This window comes from Topomyia yanbarensis, chromosome 2 (genome assembly GCF_030247195.1).
Source record: "Topomyia yanbarensis strain Yona2022 chromosome 2, ASM3024719v1, whole genome shotgun sequence".
Lineage (NCBI taxonomy): Eukaryota > Metazoa > Arthropoda > Insecta > Diptera > Culicidae > Topomyia > Topomyia yanbarensis.
Genome location: NC_080671.1, coordinates 398,389,187 through 398,408,906, shown reverse-complemented (window position 1 = coordinate 398,408,906; position 19,720 = coordinate 398,389,187). Strand labels below are relative to the sequence as shown.

Genomic DNA, 19,720 nt, shown 5'->3' with positions numbered 1-19,720 from the left:
AGACGAGAACAATCGCAGCGATTCAGAACAAACTGTACAGTGCGTTTCGCTGCTGCACTCCCAAAATGGTTGCACCCAAAAACGACGCAACGCCGAGAACACAGTCATCAACACGATTTTTTAATGCACACACTCCGTTATATTGGGTTACTTTCCAATACACGGATTTATTATGGAGCTTTTCCAATTCGGTTCATTGTGGTGAAAGAGAAGGCTGCTCCTACAGTCAGGCAGTTACCTCATATGCCCCTCTGCGGTAGAAGAAGGGCGCGCCAGCAGATGGTGGAAAATGTCGAAGCGTAGAATGCATTTCCTTTCGAGAGCGTAATTAATGACACTTTTCTGAAACACCAAAGCGGGATCGGAATGGAACGGTAATAAAAGTAAGACCGCGAACAGTCGACGGTCGCTGGCGGGCTCGCGTTCCGTTTCATTTGAAGCGGTGGCGATGATGAGGAAGTAAGAAATTATAGACTTTAGAGCGGACGATTGAATTGGCGTAAGATTCGATTGTTCTACATTAGGGATGCACAAACAAATAGTCTGCCAAGATTAGGATTTTTTTAAATAATGTTTTTAATAAATAGTAGTAAAACTACCAAATCAAATTTCATGTGTTAATGTGCGTACTATCCGGGGTGTTGAGTGTTATTCGGGCGATCCTTGTGAATCCGAAAATTTTAATTCTCCATTGAGCAAAAGTGCACCAGATATAGATTACGCAGTTCAATTATGCTCGAAAATGTAGAATATTCCAACTTCTGCTTTAAAACTGTCCACATAATAACAAATGAATGCTTTGGTTGGTGAAAGAATTTATGTTTCCTCTGCACTCAAGCATTCGATTCTGCATGAAATTTCAGTCAGTTGGAAAGTAAATGAATGAGGGAGGCGGTGAATCTGAATGTTGGTTTGGGATCATCCATAAATGACGTATCATTATATGGGGGAGAGGGGAGTTTTGTATTTTGTGATGATGTGTGACGACAGGGGGGTAGGGGGTCATGTCATGCTAGCTTTTTTAAAGGGGATTAACTAACATCGTTTTTCATTTTTTTTTTAAATTTTACAGGTCAAGGGGGGGGGGGGGGTAGAACTACTGTCAAGCTACGTAATTATCAGGGGGTATTTATAGGTTTGTGACGAAATGCTACGATGGGGGAGGAGGGCGTTAAAAATCACTCAAAAAATGCTACGTCATTTATGGATCGTCCCTTTCGGTAAATTCAAGCAGAAATAGGTAAATGATTTTGAAATTTCGCAGCACTGCTTGATTGACCTTATTCATCCCTTCCCCCTCAGCTTGAGCCTAAAAAAACGTTTTTTTGTGTATTAAGGCTTTCACCTAAAAATCTCTCCACGACGTATGCTTGACAATTGGCATTTCAAAAAACCATTTTTCTCTGGTATGCGATACACAAGTACACACTAAATTTTTAAAGAATAAAAATACCCTTAACCTTGCCATAATACCACAAGTGATCATACACTTGGTCCTTGCGGCTTCTGCGTATTTAGTTTAGTCTAAGGGCAGATTACTCAAGGAATGTAGGGTGATGAGCCTATTTGCGCTATGTTTCTATTATCACCCTACCCATTTGAAGCCGTTGGTTAGAGCAGTGTCTGCCATCTATGTTCAACGCATTGAGTCAAATGGTAGCGCAACAATAGGGGCACTCGATTCGAGTTTTCATTGTGCTCAAACACGAGAATTTTACTGTTTTCAACGCATTTGTGTTTTTATATTGGTTCTTAACAACGAAGCAAAGCGGTTGATGTCAATTTTTACGCATTCCATTGATTGTAAGGCAAGAAATTACCGAATTAGTGAAACACCTTGCTTAGTATAGTGAAAATAGGCTCATCACCCTATAACAAATTTGAATTCAATTTGAAAAAATGATTTTCATTTCCATTTTTGCATCAACTTTGCACTCCCTCGCCGAAAATCTGTTCAACAAACATCTCACGCTGATCTACTTCGTTCGATGCTTTGTTGGATGTAGAGCTAATTTCTTGCAGAGCAATTGGCAATTGCGCCTTACACGCAACGCAAAATACATTTCAAATTACTATTTTGATGGAAAGTAAATGCATCTAATTTCGTTGATTTTTAAAAATGCATTACAAGTGATCTACCCCTCGCGTTAAATGCATTATCCCGATCTCACAGAAGTACGTTTTGGTCCGACTTCCCCCCATCTCCAGACGCGAGCAGGGCTTTAACCAATTAAATTTATTTGACTTTTATGGACAATACCGGTCGGACGGAAGAGCGCTCTTGACTGGCTAGCCAAGTTTGTAAACAAAATACAACCAACCAGCGCGAACGGGATCGTTCGAAACTATCCGGTGCCCGTAGTTGCGTCTACGTACAACGTTGTGGGAGTGCCCCTACAAAAAAATTAAAGGTAGGAAGTAAACTACAACTAAGTAATGATAATTTTGTTGTTTATATGAAAATTCCCATCACCATTACGGTTTTGTCGCTTGTAGGTTATATGAATAGAATCTGTTCTGCAGCAAGCCCCGACTTGTCATTACCATTAGTAGAGATGGCGCAGTGCGGCGTTGGTCGGTGGACGGTGATGACTGCGTCAAAAGTTCGTTTACCTTCGTGACCATAGCCATAGCCGCGATACAATGGCGGTCATAATTGATCGAATCATGGAGTTGTAATTGCTTGATGTGACGGCTCTTGAGTGAAGGATGATCAGAATGATGAGTTCATTGTAGCTAGTTTCAACTAGTCAGCGGGTTCCATTGCAGGAAGGCTTTATAGGAGTCAGAATAAGTGTGCTGACAGCAGTCCCTCGCAAGGTGCACTGTCATGGCGAGTATTCGTTTCAGTGCGCCGCATGCGGCACAAAGATTAATATAATATCACACGATATCAAGCACCGTTAGAAAGTGTTAGGGATGGTCAGCCTCAGTATGATTTGACGATGGCAGTAAAGTTAATCCAGCATTAATTTAATTACTGTTTTAAGTGCTCGCCGCGTAACGAACTTATCGGTTTATGGATAAAAAAAGTGGGAAGAAAGATCGCGTGTGATGAGTGGATTCGCCGTTTTTCCAGAAGCTCCATTAGACAGATCCCATCGCCCCGGGGGTAACTGCCCGGAGATGGTGGATTGAATCGATGGCTTGACCCCGAGCTGGCGGGGGAAAGAAGCGGTAAAAACTATTCCAGGCAGCGCGATTCCAGAGTGCTGTGAGAATATAAAGCTATAAAAGTTGCGATCCCACGTGAAGTTTATATCTAATTTTGCTACAAATGGTTTTGCCGGGAGCTCGTAAAACGTACGACTGCGCGCACAGGTCGTGAGTGGGGATTTCGTTGTTAATTAATGGTGTAATTGGCACCAGCCGCCAATTATATCCAATGCTGATCCAGGGAAGTTCTGCAATAGAGATATATGGGAACGTGAATGGTGTTATCGATGCGCTGATTGGGGAGCTTTTTGTACCTCTAAAAATGCACAAATAATTGCATTGTGTTCACGGCGAAAAGCAGTGAAATTTAAATGATATGTATATCAATACGGTAAAGATACATTACTTTTTGTCGAAAATTTGTTTTAAAATTATTGGGCTTTATTGAATCATCAAAATTATGTAATTATATACTTTTACTCTTTTGGCTTAGATCTGACAAAAACGTAACATCACGGGACTTAATAAAGAGTTAAACCCATTCGCTGCGGCACTTCAGGAACAGATCCCTTGCCAAATCATACATTTACCGCGAACTATAACTATATCCGAGAAAAAAAGTCGAATCTGTCAAGAAGCTTGCTGCGAGTAGGAACCTTGTAGAATTTGAACTCCGGCTATCGCATAGGTTTGATCTAGGTCTGATCGTACAGTTTACTGTCCCAGGTTCTGGTCACTGTTTGTTGTTTGAGGCTTCGATTGGGTTGTTTACTTGGTCCGTAACATTTGTGGTTTTCTAACCTTGCCACACAGTATAGCGGCTTGGCTTCAGTTTTTCCTCTAAATCATAATTCCTGATCTCATATAAATCAACCGAATTGGGGTAAGCGTTAATATAATCCAATTTCAATATAATTTTGCACATTTCTTATACCTTGATTGATTTTATGAATTGCGATGGACAAAATTGCAACATCGCAAACATAACTGCCACCCTTGTATATTAAACTACATGATCTGGCACTGCATATTTGTCTCTTATTAGAAAATTCGTAGCACAATACGGAGAAGCAAAATTCGTTACACCTGAAACTTGGAAGAACTTCTTCTCGGTTTAGGAGTAGTGCTCTGGTGGTGAGAATACGGATCAAATGACCAATTTCTTCCTACCTGACTATGCAATAAAAGCATATGGAGCTAAAGTTACACACACTTTGCTTTGCATCCATCAAGAACAGATCTTTGCGTGCCAATTTTTATAAACAGACGGAAAACAAAGGAAACTTTACGCGGAAGCTCCGGCGGAAAATGCATGATCGACAACCCAAGCAACACGGTATGTTGATAAGCTGTTTTTACAACACCAATGTCAAACATTAAATTGTGAAAATATTCGTGCAGCAAGCGTTATTCAACTGTTATGCAATTAAAAAAGCGCAGGAGGTGCTCCACCGCCTCCTTATAGGCAACATGTTCATTTGTTCCGAATGATGTACCAAGAATCATAATAACAACAAAGATTGTTGCAATAATGCTAGCGATTGCTTTGAAAACAACTTTGTCGAAATGAAATGAGACTTAATGTGTTTCACGAAATTGTTATGCAAACAAAGCATAAATATTACGTCCACAGTCAAATATGACAATATTATTAATATGGGTGAAAATGTATAACCAATAAAAATGAATTGAGTAATTTGTGAAAATACTTTGATATTTTTAAAGGGCCTTCAAGCAACGTTGATATAAACTCAATAAATTTTATTCTTATTTTGTGAATTATTTATCGTACGCAAAACACTGTGTTCAAATATGCTTTTTTCGAAAGTAATCAAAAATTTGAAGCATATTAATGATGAAAATTTTGGGTTCTAATCCAAAGATCTAAACATATTAACTTTTCGTCAGCAAATTTTTTAGAGAAATAATTCATTCTATCAATAAATATGGCGGTTGTTTTTATTTCTTCTATGCTACAAACTCGAGTAAAAGTTTTATAAGTGTATCCAGAATAAAGTTTGCTGACAAGTTGAATAATAATGTCATCTCCAGTTTTCGCGATGATGCTTGCAACAAAATTGTTTTAGCTGTGCAGTAGAGTCACAAACACGTTGCAAAAAACATCCATAATATGTGTCAAAGTTGATTGTTTCAGAAAACATTAGAAATATAAATAAATAACTAAGATGTAACGTGCAACAGCTGTGTTTCACACATGCAACAGTAGTGTTTTTTGCAATTTTGTTGTCATTGTAATGCAACAAATAACTTTTGTTGTTTTTCTAGAACATGTTGCAAATGCTACTCGGGAATCATAGCTAACCTACAATCTTCAATTAAATCACAACCAGTTGGCCGACAAGTAGCTACTGTTCAGGCAGCAACGAATACCCACTTAACAAAGACTGTTCAATTCCATCAAACCAACGAACGGGTAACTGTCAGACCAATGGCACAAAAAACATTCATTGTTGGATGAGTCCCAATGCAACAACAGTAATGACTGCATGACGGCTCAATAGAAGCAGTTAGCGATGCTGCAAATGGATCCCCTCCGAGAAAGAAGATCTCCACACGAAATAACAAATGGGGTGGTATAAGATTCAACAATCAATTTTTATGTATCTTAAACAGTCTTCCCATGAACATCGACAAGTTTGCACCCGAGTACAAATTTCGTGCGCGCGTTCAACGTCAAACATGCTTTGCCTTTGTGTACAAGTTCGCATCGAACACCCAAGTGAACGATGTGCAAACTTAGGTTTAAACACTGTGTACGTACACCGTGTGCGTACATAAGAAAAGCACACACAAATAAGAATGAGTCAATGCTAGTAATGATGGGCGAGAGAAAGAGAAAACTAGTATCAAGAACCTGTGTGTACGAACACCGCGTACGTACATGGGATTCGGTTGTGCAGACGAACATGTGCTCGCGTTTTGGTACGCATTAGCGCGTTCGAGTTTGCACACGAAATGATGGTGTAGGATGAGCACAGAACTAGAGCGAACATGATATTCGATGTTCCTTTGGGAAGACTTACCTTAAACACAAAAAACATCACGAATTAATTAAGCTACTGCACTGAGAAGTGTCAAATACACAAATTAAAAAAAAAAACAATCAGGTGACGAAAATCCTAATTGTTTCCTATTTCAGTTTCCAATTTTAATCAGTCTTATGAACAAACATTGCATCTATTTCATGACGTTCACGATATTTACGAAGCTAGAGCAACGATTCCAAAGTATAATACTTTGAATCCTGTTTGGACGGATCTCAAACAAACTGGCAGCTCTTATTTTAGAAAGAAAACACTGGCATCCGATGTAAATGTTCAAACTCTAGCCACAGACTAACAGACATAACACTATGAGGGAATTCCCACAAAAAACATCGATCCGGCAATTTTCCCAGAACACTAGCTTCATCTTTTATTCACAGTCTTAAACACCCATTTGCTGATGAGTTACCCCTCAGGTTTGGGAACAATTTTTCATTAGTGGTCTATCCCCCATATGCTTGTTCATATGTCAGTGGCGCCATAAGTTAAAATGTTGTTCCGACCGTTAAAGCGGGCGAAGCATTGTTTTCGTGTGTTATATCTGTTAGTCTGTGCTCTAGCGAATAGTTTCAATGTTGACGTCGTGAGCAACGAATTCGAAGATATGATGTTTATTGTCTTAGGGTGTTATATTGAATACTTTACGCTGAAGTCACAAATGAACTGAGTGTTAATTTTTGACAGTTCGCTTGTACTGTTTACATGGACTTAGAAAAATTCTTCACGATTTTCTTCGAGCGAATCTAGTCGTCCACAAATTTTTCTTAGTCCATATAAACAGTACAAGCGAACTGTCAATAAAAGTGAGGTTAACTGTGTCAGTAAAGAACCTAATAAAACATGTTTATTTGTGTTTCTCTGACGCGCGGAAAAAGTAAAATAATTATCATAATAACAATACCGTCTCCATTAGGATGCAAAAAGAAAACGTTATGTGACGTCATGCTTGATTGACTCCTGCATTTGACATGTTCAATTGGCTCCGCTCAGTGTATCCACCTAACTATGAATATTGGAACTATAGGTGTTATGGGAAAAATATGTTTAGACAGCTCATTACCAATATAGCTTAGGATGTTTACTCGACAGCACGCTAATAAGTTATGAAAAGTACGGAAGGCTGTTTTATGGACCAATGAATTAAAATGCGAACTATACAACAGTGAAAAACAAATCAATATGCGCCATCAGACAGAAGAAAAACGTCAAGTCCCTCGTTGAACAACGCAGAGCCAACGTGATGAAATGTGATGGTTTGAGGGCGGGTTTTTCGTGGGTTCGAGCTTTAATGAAAATTTATGGCATTATGACAGCGGATTCCTACGTTAATAGCCTGCGTGAGAATTAAGAGGATTCGTTGATTAACACTGACTGGAAGATAGCATTTTGTTCCATCAAAATAACGACCCAAACCATACTGCAAAGAAATTGAAGGTATTCTTCAGTTTTTGTTCGAATCTGAGCCTTATGCAAAATCGGTAAGCCGTCTTACGGCGTTTTTGTCGTTTTCGTTACACCTTGTACAGCCAATTACGGTAGCTGAAGCTAAGGTGAAGTAAATTTATCTTTCAATTCGATGAGGATTTTTTGTAAAAGAAAGAATTAAAACTGTCAAAAAAATTGTAAAAGCAATAAAGAAAGTCATAGTCAAGTTATTTGTTTATATGAATGTTCATTTCTATTTGTAAATATTTTGTTTTTGCAGAAGTATGCATCTTTCGAACGAGATCATTTTTGTGAAAGTAAGCCAAAATATGCCTAAATTAATGCAAAATGTCGAATTGGATATACGAGTTGGTAAGGCAGATATTACGATCAGTTTGGTAGTAAAACGAGTGTGGGTTGTGTGACGCCATATCGAACAAGTACAACTGTCAAAGTGCTGTTGTTCACAATGGAATGAAAGGCTCCCAGTTTTTCCGTTTGTTTTTTCATCACTTAGACGCAAATCCCTAAAATTAAAACACGCCGGTGCTAATCGACAAAAAGTTAGTGTCGGTTTCTGATGAGACGAAGTCGAAACGCACCCAAGTAATAACTTAAAGTAAATAATCAGAAAAAGTTGCGAGGCTATATCAAAGGGCCAAAGAAGAATATTTTAAGAGCTTCGGTTTATTAAAAAGACAGAAAAAATATATGTCCCGATTTTATTAATGTCCCTGGTTTATTAGGTTAAAATTCACCAAGGGGCTTATAAAAACGGGTCTTCTACATATTTTAGATCAAGTTAATTTCTAGAGAATTTTATTTTCAATCATCGTTTTAATTGGTTATTTCATTCCACAACATTGTAAGTAGAGCTACTGCCTTCGCGCTACTCATAGCTACGAATGAAGTCTGCTTCACTTGGGATTCAGACACATTATTTACTCTGTTGAAGTGCATCTAGTGCTCGGAATTTGAATTTATGACAGCAATCTGTTTGGAAAATACATGTTTCAATAGTGAAAGTTTCGCCTCGATACATTCAGTCTTAAAAAAAGTTGTGCAAGATGGAAGGCGAGAAAAGAAAATTAATCCTGCACACTCACGTCGACTGGCCTATCCCGACGCTGGCCTGTCAAACTCAGCGGCATTTTGGTCCAATAATTAGCTATTGATACAGTATCTTGAGTGTCTTTCCAGTTTTCTTTAACTTCGGCTTGATAACTGCCCAATATATATGTAACACCCCCGAGCTTTAGTGGAAGCTTGCCAAATCTAGCAAGAACTTAATTTGGCCTTTGTGAGTTTAAATGGAAGTTAGTATACATTTCTCCAGGCATTCTTTCCTGTAGAGGCTGGAGTTCATCGTATTTTTGGATGGAATGTTTGGTTTTGAGTCCGCAGCCGCAACTTCCTTGCCAAACCATCAATTCCTGGGCGAATTTAGTGGCGAAAAATGCTGGAATTTTCTGGGACCTCGTGCTGTAACCAGGTAAAACTTTTGTCCGAGAGCCTGTAGAAACGGATACATTTTCTGTTCTCGTCTTCCATCTAGCACAACTCTTTACTGATCGTATCCAGATGAAATTTTGAACTTTCCATATACGACCACTAGAGGCTATGCTACAGAATCAATAAAGTGACCGGATTTTAACGCCGATGCAAGCTGACGCGGAAAGCGAAGCGTCTGCAAACGCGAATAGGCACTTTATATCGAGGGGAACGTTACTTCAGAATACATGTTATATTCCGTTCAGTTTTGCATGAATTCGTATTTTTTCCGATAATTTTAGAAAATTTTAAAAAAATTCTATCAAATCGGGCATTGCTAAAGAAAATCGAAGAAATTACAAAAAAATCTATCCAATCTCAATCCAATTTTGCTCGAATTTTGACCAATTTGATGGAATTGGCAACTCTGTATACTGTACGTTCGAATCTTTCAATAATTCTGGCAACAAAATTTTTGTTTTGTTTTGGTTTTATCGAGCGCTAAAACTGTCAAAACATGAATTTCGAGCAATAAATGGCATGGCTCATTTCAAACCTTCGTCGGCCATTCCAAACCATTCTCAAGCAATATTGGAAATGCGAATCCATTTCGTACTAACCAATACCAATCTTTATCAATCCGTTCAGAATTGTAAATTATAAGTTCATTTCATCAATAAATCACGGAGTGTCGTCCCCCTCACTTTATAGAAAGTAAACACAGAGACACTCATTTGGACTTCCGCCCTTTTCACATGTTGGTCTAGATTTGATTCAACGTGCTTTAATTTTCTATTACGGCCAATTTCTTCACTTGAACTAAAACCGGTTTTCGTTGAAAACTGGTTTTCGGCTCATTGGCCATCAGCAACCCGAAAACTGGTTTTCAGCGAAAACGGGGTTTCATCCAGTGAAGAAATCGGCCAATTTGGCAACCTTACCCAACTATTTTTTTTTTCTTGTGACAGGTAGAATAAGAACTAATTTTTTTGTGTTTTCTTCGTCTCAACCTGAGTGCATATAAGAAGAGTGACGACACTGTCAAAATTGGAACAATGATTATTTGTCAGTGTTATTGTAAACGAGTCAAATCCATGTATTTTGAAAGGTCGTTTGTTCGTTTGGAATATCACTGACAGATAATTATGACAGTTCTCTTCACTCTCCTTACATACACTCTGGTCTCAACTATACAGGCAACTAGTACGGTTTTATATCGGAGACCCTGCAGATAGCTCAATGTGTCCATTAGACTTCTCAGAAAAATAAGTCAAACGGCCCCTGATTCAATTCCTAGTCACACGAGGATAGTTTTATTTGAGGGGACTTTAACTCTGTGATCATTCGTCCCTGGACGTTTGCATGGGATTTTTCGAAAATTTACATAGAAAACCCTACTTCGCATTTTCACCGCTAAGTGGCACTGTATAAGTCGTATTATTACTGTAAGTGAAAATAAGGGAGATAATTTAATTGTCTACAACTTTGTTGAATATTGCGAGTCATTCCGGCTTTGTTAAAAGAAGTTGTTAAGCTCATGCAACGCTGACTCAGACATCACTGAGTCAGTTTTGCATGGAGCCTAGCAGTGCATAGTTGTGTATCAATACTCAAGTCCCACGAACAATACATTTTTTTAAAATAGTGGCTAGATGTAGCTGAATAGTATGTTTAGAAGTATTATAGCAGGGGTGGGCGTAGCGTAGTTGGTAAATCGATTGCCTTGTACGCAGCGCATCTGGGTTCGAGTTCCGACCCCGCGCATAGGGTTAGAAAATTTTCATAAGAGACTTTTTTAACCCGAAGAGGCGAATGACCTTAAGGTTAAAACCTCTATAATCGAAATAAAACACAATACGAGTTATGTTTTGGTTAGAAAATTTTGGTTCCATTTGTGACCGCATAGAGGGCGCCAACACTAACTTTTCATAGAAAAAAGATAGAATATCTAATTGTTCGGAAGAAAAACTGCAAAATGTCTGTTCTACAACTTTGTAGAAGACACCTAGTTTCTATCTCTCTTCTTTGAAAAGTTAGTGCTGGCGCCCTAGATGCGGTAACATGTGGAACTAAAATGTTGTAACCAAAACATGACTCGTATTATTTACTATAATTCTTCTGAACATGATATTGAGCTAGACCTAACCATTATTTCACAAAAATGTTTAAGTCATGGGAATCGAGTATTGATGCACAACCATGCACTGTTAGGCCCCATGCAAAACTGACTCAGACTTCACTTCGTTAAGCGCTTAATAACTTCTTTTAACAAAGTCGGATTTACTAGCAGTCTTCCACAAAGTTGTAGACAATTAAATTATCTTTCTTATTTTCACTTACAGTGAAGTGAAACTAGTGGATTTTCTCCATGTAAATTGTCGAGAAATCCCATACAAACTTCAGGCACGTTGCACAGTGTTTCCAAATAGGCAAAAACGTGATCGAAATTGTTTTGACCACGAAAAAACGATTTTAGAGCTATAGTGTCTTCAGCAAAGTTTGTCTATAAAATATTCCCCATCTTATTAAAGTATTAATTTGGTGATTAATCCTCCTAAAGCTGAGAAGCAATTTTTTGTTTGGTAATTTATGAAAATAATAAAAAACTGTATTCAGCAAAGTTGTAGGAAATATAATAAGAAACAACTTTGCTGAAGAGACTATGTATCTTTCATTTGATTTTAATACACATTTGTGGAGTTTTCTATGATACACCCCTGAAAATCACTTTTTTTCAAAATAACTTTTCAGGGTGATTTTTTAGAATTTCAAAATGTTCTAAGATGTTTGTAGGCATAAGAAAATACACAATGTTTGTTAAGCAAATTTATTTCTATCTCTTATATCTGTGGAGTTATGGTATGGAATAACACTTCAATCCGCAAATTTCCGCTGACAAAGTAATGTTCATTTGAATTTATAAAGTAAACGCGTTGGTTCGGGTAGCTAGACTTGTCCGATTTGCTTCAAATTCGGAGCAAGTATTCCTGGTGGTGCTAGGAATCAACTCAGGGGTGGACCGATAGGGGTCTTGGCACTCTAGTGCCCATGAGTGAAGACGGTACTGCCTATGATAATTAGAATCATTCTCCTTTTCAAGTTACGATTGAGTACTGTAAAATAGCGCCCTTTTTGACATTTCATTTCATCGCCTTGAAGGTTGGCTATCCATCGAGGGGTACATTTTACCCCACCCAACCCCATCGCTACGCGGAAGAACTTTGTTGCTCTGCGACTGCGACGACGGAACCCGTCTGGACAAACAAGCGAGATATAAGCACAAATTTAAATGGAAACAATAATAGTAATAAAAATAATGGTAAATGGGCAAATGGGAGTGATGATCGGTATGATTAACTAACTGATTCTTCTGCCAAGTTTTCATCTCGCGTGGCTCGCGTGAAACGACGGTGAGTGGCGCGCCCTCCCGGGCAACGGATTAAAGCACAGCCATGAAGCCAATAAAAATGGGGTTCTTATCCATTAGCTGAATCGTAAGCCACGGCCCCATGTGAAAGCGCGCAGGCAAAAGGTAACTAAATGGTTGGTCCCTCCGTAAGCTTGCCGTTGATTTGCCGGAGCTCCTCTCTCTCTCTCTGGTTCGCGTTAGCCATCGTAGGCCTAATGAAAGTTAACAGTTATAAGGTTAGGTTCAGTTTCTCCGGTATGCACATACTGCACATCTCAACGAGCCACTGGAAAGGATTCATCATCATTCGTGTGGCACTAAGTAGATGTTTATCGTCTCAAGCCACTTTATTGTTAATTGTTGCGTTTTGGCTTGTGTGCCCATGATTTCAGGAATCATTGACTTTCAGGTCTAGAATAAGCCTGTGTGAGAGTAGTTCAAAATGTCAGAATACCACCCACAACCTTAGAATGATGCGATTGCTGTACATACTATGTATATCCCCATTCGAACAGGCTGACTGACAGTCAGGCGAATACTTGTACGCTTACCAGCTGAGCTAGACGATGGCTGTGGGAGTGCTGTGACCGCGCCATCGCCACATTATTCGCTGCATTTATCCGCTGATAGTTGAGTCAGACAAAAAGAGAGAGAGATAGGATAATCGGTTGACATTGAACCTGGTTGGATCGTAATTTTGCCTGTTCTCAACCACAGCGTAATGAGGCCATAATATTCCGCTGTAATTGCACGCGGTTTGGCTTCTTTGTGACTGGAGTGGAGCTGCGGTGATCAGCCAGCAGTGGAGTTACTAAACAAACCGTCGTCGTCGTCGACAACGTCGGTGACAGGTACAGTTAAACATGATCATATTTGTCAAAGATCAGTGAGAAAAATTGCTTCCCGCATTGCGACGTGACTGATTTGAATGGCATGCTACATCAGACGATGGACGGCTCGTTTGTGATTATACTACATGTAGGTAGGTATAACAGCTGTCAAGTTGATGACCCTTTACAAATACCGTCGTTTCCAATTACGACCACTATAATTAACACCATAATCATAATTTTATCCAAAAGTGTATCCTTGGTGAATGATCTGACACATAACCATACATGCGCCGTGATTTATTGTCATTCGCGTCAATCCGATGATTTTGTGAAAACTCACGGATCGTACCCCCGTAAGGGGCACAAACCGGGAATGACTAGTTCCATTATTCATCGCCATCTAAGCCGTTCGCTCGGTGGGGATATATTGCCTCCCTCCTCAATATGAAAGCCATTTAAATTTATCATCGCGGATTTCGCGCTTGATCAGCTGAATTAAACATGTGCGAACGAGAGCGCCCATTGAGCGCGAAGCGCGTTGCTCTATTATTACCGCTCTTCTGATTCTTGACAAAGCTCAAGCGCTCTCCACGCTGCAGCGAAGCCGTTCCTCTTCCGGTTTATTGAACAGTCCACTCGGATTGCTGGACGCGTTACATAATCGCGCACACGGAGCCGGTTGAACTGGTTTCTGCTGAACCGAAATGGGTTGGGCACCGAGCGGCTGTGACATTATAACCGCACCCCATCTCCGTCACCGTCTGCGTCTGCATGCATACACTACACATCAGCTTGTAGAGCACTCGCGATCGTGACCCAAGTGCGCGATCGTCTCGCGCTCGACAGAGCAAGAGAGAGAGAGGTACAGCATTGCAGTTGAGTCGGTTCATTCACCTTTGTCACAGTTTACAGCAGCAGGAGATGCAACGGGACCTACTCTGGGGTTGGGCTTTTGTCCCCGCTGTACCACCGAGTGTTGAACGTTTAACAAGAACCGATACTAAATTGGTAGCTGAGTAATTATAAACGCAACGCGAGAATGAGCTATAAATTTAATTACTTTTAGTAAATCATTTACGGGGTGTGTCGTCGGTCTGGGCAACAGCATCATAAACCGCTTCGGTTCCACGTGCTTATCGGGGATTGTAAAGGAAGAAAAATATAATTATGCACTGCATTCAAATGAACTTTTTCTTCATTATTTACTGGAAACTATGATGGCGGGTGTCAAGGTGCTAGGAGACGAGATGGTCCGAGATGGCCGGTACCGATTCTGCTCGGATTTTTTTTCTGTCAGTCTACAGCACAAAACAGTATTCAAAACTAGGATTGGACGAGATCCAATTTGTCGGTTGTAGTGAAAGCTGTCGATGAGTTTTTTTCTTTAAACACGATTTCTTAAATCAGGCGAACTCATTGTGGTTATAAATATATATTGGTTGCTTTCAAATTTTGAGGTTTTTTTACTTACGCATATACAAATAATAAGGTGGATTGTAGAGATTCTTAGATATGTTGAAAACTTTTTTTATTAACAATTTAATATTAATTTTGTAGTGGAAAATCAATTTTTCAATCAAAATTATTTTTTGTATATGAGGTGCATGGAAGCTTTATTCCTCAATGAAAGGTACACCCAAAACGAATCATCGGGAGCATAAATGCATCTGTTTATTTCCACACTTGAACAGTCAGCGAAAAGCTCTCAAATAATTCGTTAGTGTTCAAACAATCGCGCAGTACAATATCGAACTTCATAGCTAAACATTGCTGGTGACACAGTGCAGAGATAACTTGAATAACACATATCAACGTCTACATACTGTCCCACTTGTAATCGGTGCTGAAAAGTTTATCATTCGTATAGCTAGTAATCATATGTCGTTATGGCCTAGGATGCAAACAGGTGCTTTTACGAGTTTGTCGATTTTGGTGCTACCGCCTAAAAAAAAATTCTAGTTCATGTTCAGTAAACCTGACAACATATTCTACACAAACTCAAGGCTGGATGATGTTCGCTCGAATCAAAACTTGTCGAAAGTAAACAAAGTTCATTTCATATCGTCAAACTGGCGCCCAGGTGGTGAAAGCGTTAGAACTCAACGGGGTGCTGGAACGTTGCCATAAAATTTTTATTTCCCAGCATGAATTTTTGGCAAACTTCCCAGTTAAGCTCAGCCGGAATGCTGGCTGCTTCTAATTCGTATTCCGGCTCCAGTGACACAACCGATTCTAGTTAGAATCGGTTGTTTTACTGGTGCCGAAAAACGAATTAGAACCCCCTACAATTCCGGCTCATTTGCGGTTGAACTTTACTGGGTTCTGGTAACCATCCGATACCCTTCAGGAACCTCTGTTTAAGGGGTGCCATTTCGATGCGGCTTAGCCGCATAACCGAGGCTTAAGAACCGAAGCGGTGCAAAGCCGCTGAGGATCCGCCGGACGATGTAGTGACCGACTCGCCGTCAGAAGCCAGCGAATCTGTGATCCACTCGTTTTCCCGGCTTACTCAAACATAGGGGCTGACCCTAGTTTAAGTTCGACTGAGCGGTAGCGAAGTCGGACAGCACGCGCGAAAGCGATGTGGCGTAGCCACATTGGGTGGTGGAAGCAAAATAAAATTGGCAACGCTAGCAAAATGTAAACACAAATGAACACTCCGGATGAACCTAACGTCAATTGACATTTCGACGAGTTTTGATTCGAGCACATAATGTGGGCCCCAAAATCGAAAGCCAGGAAACATGATAAGCAGGAAGGAATTCCTTCTGAAGTGTCGTAAAACAGGAATGTTTCCAGGTTAATCAATGTTTCTGGTAATGTAATTTTAACTAAGTGTAACGTTTTTGTAGATTCCATGAAAAAGGCTTAATACATGCCACCGAAACAAGGGATGAAAAGTAAATATTCCGTTTGTGAAATATTTGAAAGACTGGAAGCCGAACATAACCCCTAAAAAAGATTCTCCTGAGCTGTGACCACACAAAACTTTTATACGGAGGAAAACTGGGTGTCAAAATCATAGTAAATCGATACAAAGTCAGTACGAACCTGTTTGTTTCAAGTATAATACACATTTCCACAATTATATGGAACAGCAGCTATTGAATCATAGTTTGGATAAATGAGAAAGGCACAATCTCACCACCAGGTGGCTTACGACAGGTTTTTCTACGAGCATTTAAGGTTTCTACAAATTCTCGGAGAACCACGCACTAATTGTATTCGAACAAGTAACACAGTTTGTTTGTTTTTCAATTGCCTGAAACATAGTGTTACAAAGTGTTATTTTTCCGACCCCCTGTTCAATCGTAATGACACTAACATGACAATGACATCAGCTGTTTGTTTGTCTCCTAATAAAATCTGACCACACAACAGTAAACAAAGCGGGAAGTAGTTCGCTCTAAAGAGTAAAAGCCACCACACGAGGCAAAACACACTGCGTTACATAGCGTTATTTTCCGACTCCTAGTTCGACTGGCATGACATTTGGTGCGCTCTTTGTTCAGGTTCACTGATACTCATCAGTTGTCCTTCTGCGTGCAGCTGATCAGCAATAGTAAACAGGAAGCGCTGTTTATGTCATTCCAATCGAGCTGGGGCTCGGAAAGTAACACTATGAAACACATTGTGTTTTGCCTCATTTCACGGTGTTACGACTAGAGTTGAGCGAACTGCCTCGTTAATGGTGCCAACTGGAGGGGAGTGCCTCTCCTCTCAAGAAAATTTTCTTTCAAAAAAGCTCATCTGCATATTGTAACAAGATCAGTCAGAGTCGCACTTTTCCTGAACCAAGAGCTCATAATATTTTTTCATTTCTTCAGTTTTTAAGGAAAAGAGTGCATTAGCATTTTGTATGCTTGATTCCTTTTAATTATTATGTAACAAGTTATTTCAAAACGCCTTGTTAGCAAACAGCACTTTGATTGCCCAGCAGATTAGATTTTAGTGGCTGTGCAGCAATGTAGACGTATATTTGGGCAAAAGCGACTTCTAGATAGCATTCAAATCTATCACGCCGTCGAGCTCTACTTTGTATGCGGGAATGTAGATACGGTAGCTCTTTGTCGAATACTTGACGTCAGTAGTATATTTGTTTTAGATAGGATATCATAAAACTGAGCTTGCTTGGGCGTACTTTCATGGTATCCGTCCCGACTGAATATTTCTGTATCAGCTCTTTAGAATAGGTCTTTCTCAGGCTAATTCATTTTTGCACGGTCCTGGGTGCTGGGCGGAAAGTAAAAAGTTGAAGATACAGCAATTACGAGAAATACAAGAAATTGAAAGATGAGTCAAGCAATAGTACAGCAAAGATGTGGTCACCTATCTTTTCTCAGTGTATGGCTGGATCTTACTGATACCGATACCGAATAGCAAAAACGATAGCAAATGGCAAAAAGATTGTGTAAAAACTGTTAACAACAGGAGATCAAAAAAGCATATTTTTTACTCGCTGCAGGCAGTTATTTCAGCTCTAATATTATGCACCGTAAACAACAACCCACCAACCAGGTCACAGCTCCTAAAAATTGTTTCCTTAGTATACTGGACTTGATATGAAGTCTGCTGAATATGTGCTCCGTCCATTGCCTTCAAACACCTAGCGTCAACTGATTTCACAATCAAACAGTCTTTTAAAAATCGGATATCTCGGTGTTTCTTCAAGTTTCCAAGCATCGGAACCATTTTTTTGGCGAAGGAACCAATATTTAAAAAAAAGTATTCGATTTCCAGTTAACCGATGTGCATGTACAGTCTCCCGGAAAAATGCTCCGCCTTCAAACACATAGCTTCAACTGATTTCAAAAAAGTCTTTCGAGAAAATGCTTCGTCCGTCTTCAATCACCACAATGATGGTGTTACAGACAAATCGGCAGTGAATTGGGTGAACTCTAAGCTGTTTTGAGGAAACATCCTGGAAGAGTCGTCAATGGTATTTTATCGGATCTTCATCGATCTCAAGCGGATCTTCTCAAGGGGGTCAAGTCATGAGGTGTAAGCGCCTTCTATAAAGTAGATCGAATCAAAGCCAGTTGGTCAACGACAACATACATGAACCATTTCTGCAACCTCACGGACGTCTTCAAGCTGGACGACGGAGTGTACACCGGGTGAGCGGAATCATCATGGTCGCAAATTAGCCGATAAACAAGCGAATCCTCTTGTCATTTCTCAAGAGCACCGGTTTCTACGCTTAAATCCAATTCGACTCCTGCCTGGCGTACATTTTTGATGATAACAATTTTTGGATTTGTGATAATTTTATTTTTTGGGAAAATTATCGAGAGGGGACCTTAGCACCTTAGCAGCCCTCTGGCTACGTACCTGTTCGTCAGATATAAGAAGGCATTCTCCGTGCTTCGTCAAAGCTCAGTCGTACAACTATCGGGCTCGTGTTCGGTCCACTAGATTGCCCTCCTTAGTTGTTTTGCGCCGCTTCGAATCTTTGATCTCGGTTAAGCGACAAAGTCAAGGGCAATTTGGTATACAGATTCAAAGAACTGCTCATGTTTGAAAGAAGAATCAAACTTTATGTTTAAGTAAACCGGGCAAACGTAGAGTAGATCAACAGTGCACTTGCTGCTAGTGTTTAAAAGAAGGAATCAATCCCTAAGTTTGAGTAAACTGGACAAACGAGTGGATCACCAGTTTACTTGCTATTTGGCATAAAAATGCGAAACACTGCTCATGTTTGAAACAAGGAATGTGCTCTTATATTTCTGGCAAACTGTCTATGTTGGAAATGAATGTTGTTCCAAAGGCAACGGAGCCGGTGGTGTGGTTTTTGGTTCTCAGCCGACAGCAACCGGGAAATCACAGCAGACCACGATGATGATGATGATGACGATGATGATGATGTGCTCAATACCCAGACTCTTTGACAGTACATTGCTGAATCTTTTTGTTGTAATCGTAACAATGGAAAATGGTCTTATGAGCATATTGTTCCGTTGCATTTGATTTTATATCATGATTGAGTTAATGCGGTATTCGGGTTAATTACATTCGGGCAAGTCGTCTATTCGAGTTCATGGTAAATTGTGCATTCTGGTTAGACATTCGGGTAAGTGGCCCATTCGGGTAAATGGTTTTCGGGCGAATGTCGTCCGGGTTAATAACTTACGGGCGAATGGCATTCGGGTGAATGTTATAGAACCCTATAAATATTGCACACCAATTCGATGCCGAATGATAATATACCGACGTATTCATAATTATGCCAAACGACCATTATGTCAAATAATCATTATGCCAAATGTACATTAAGCCAACGGAAAGCATGTGTCACTTGCTGTCATGCCAAATGAGCTTATGCCCAACGAACTTATGTCAAA

The 19,720-nt window shown here is 39.8% G+C and overlaps 1 protein-coding gene across 2 annotated transcripts in view; it reads left to right on the top strand.

Moving 5' to 3' along the window:
- Positions 1–19,720, top strand: part of LOC131684875 (uncharacterized) — a 79,361-nt gene that overhangs the window by 44,614 nt on the left and 15,027 nt on the right. The gene's annotated exons all lie outside the window — the stretch shown is intronic.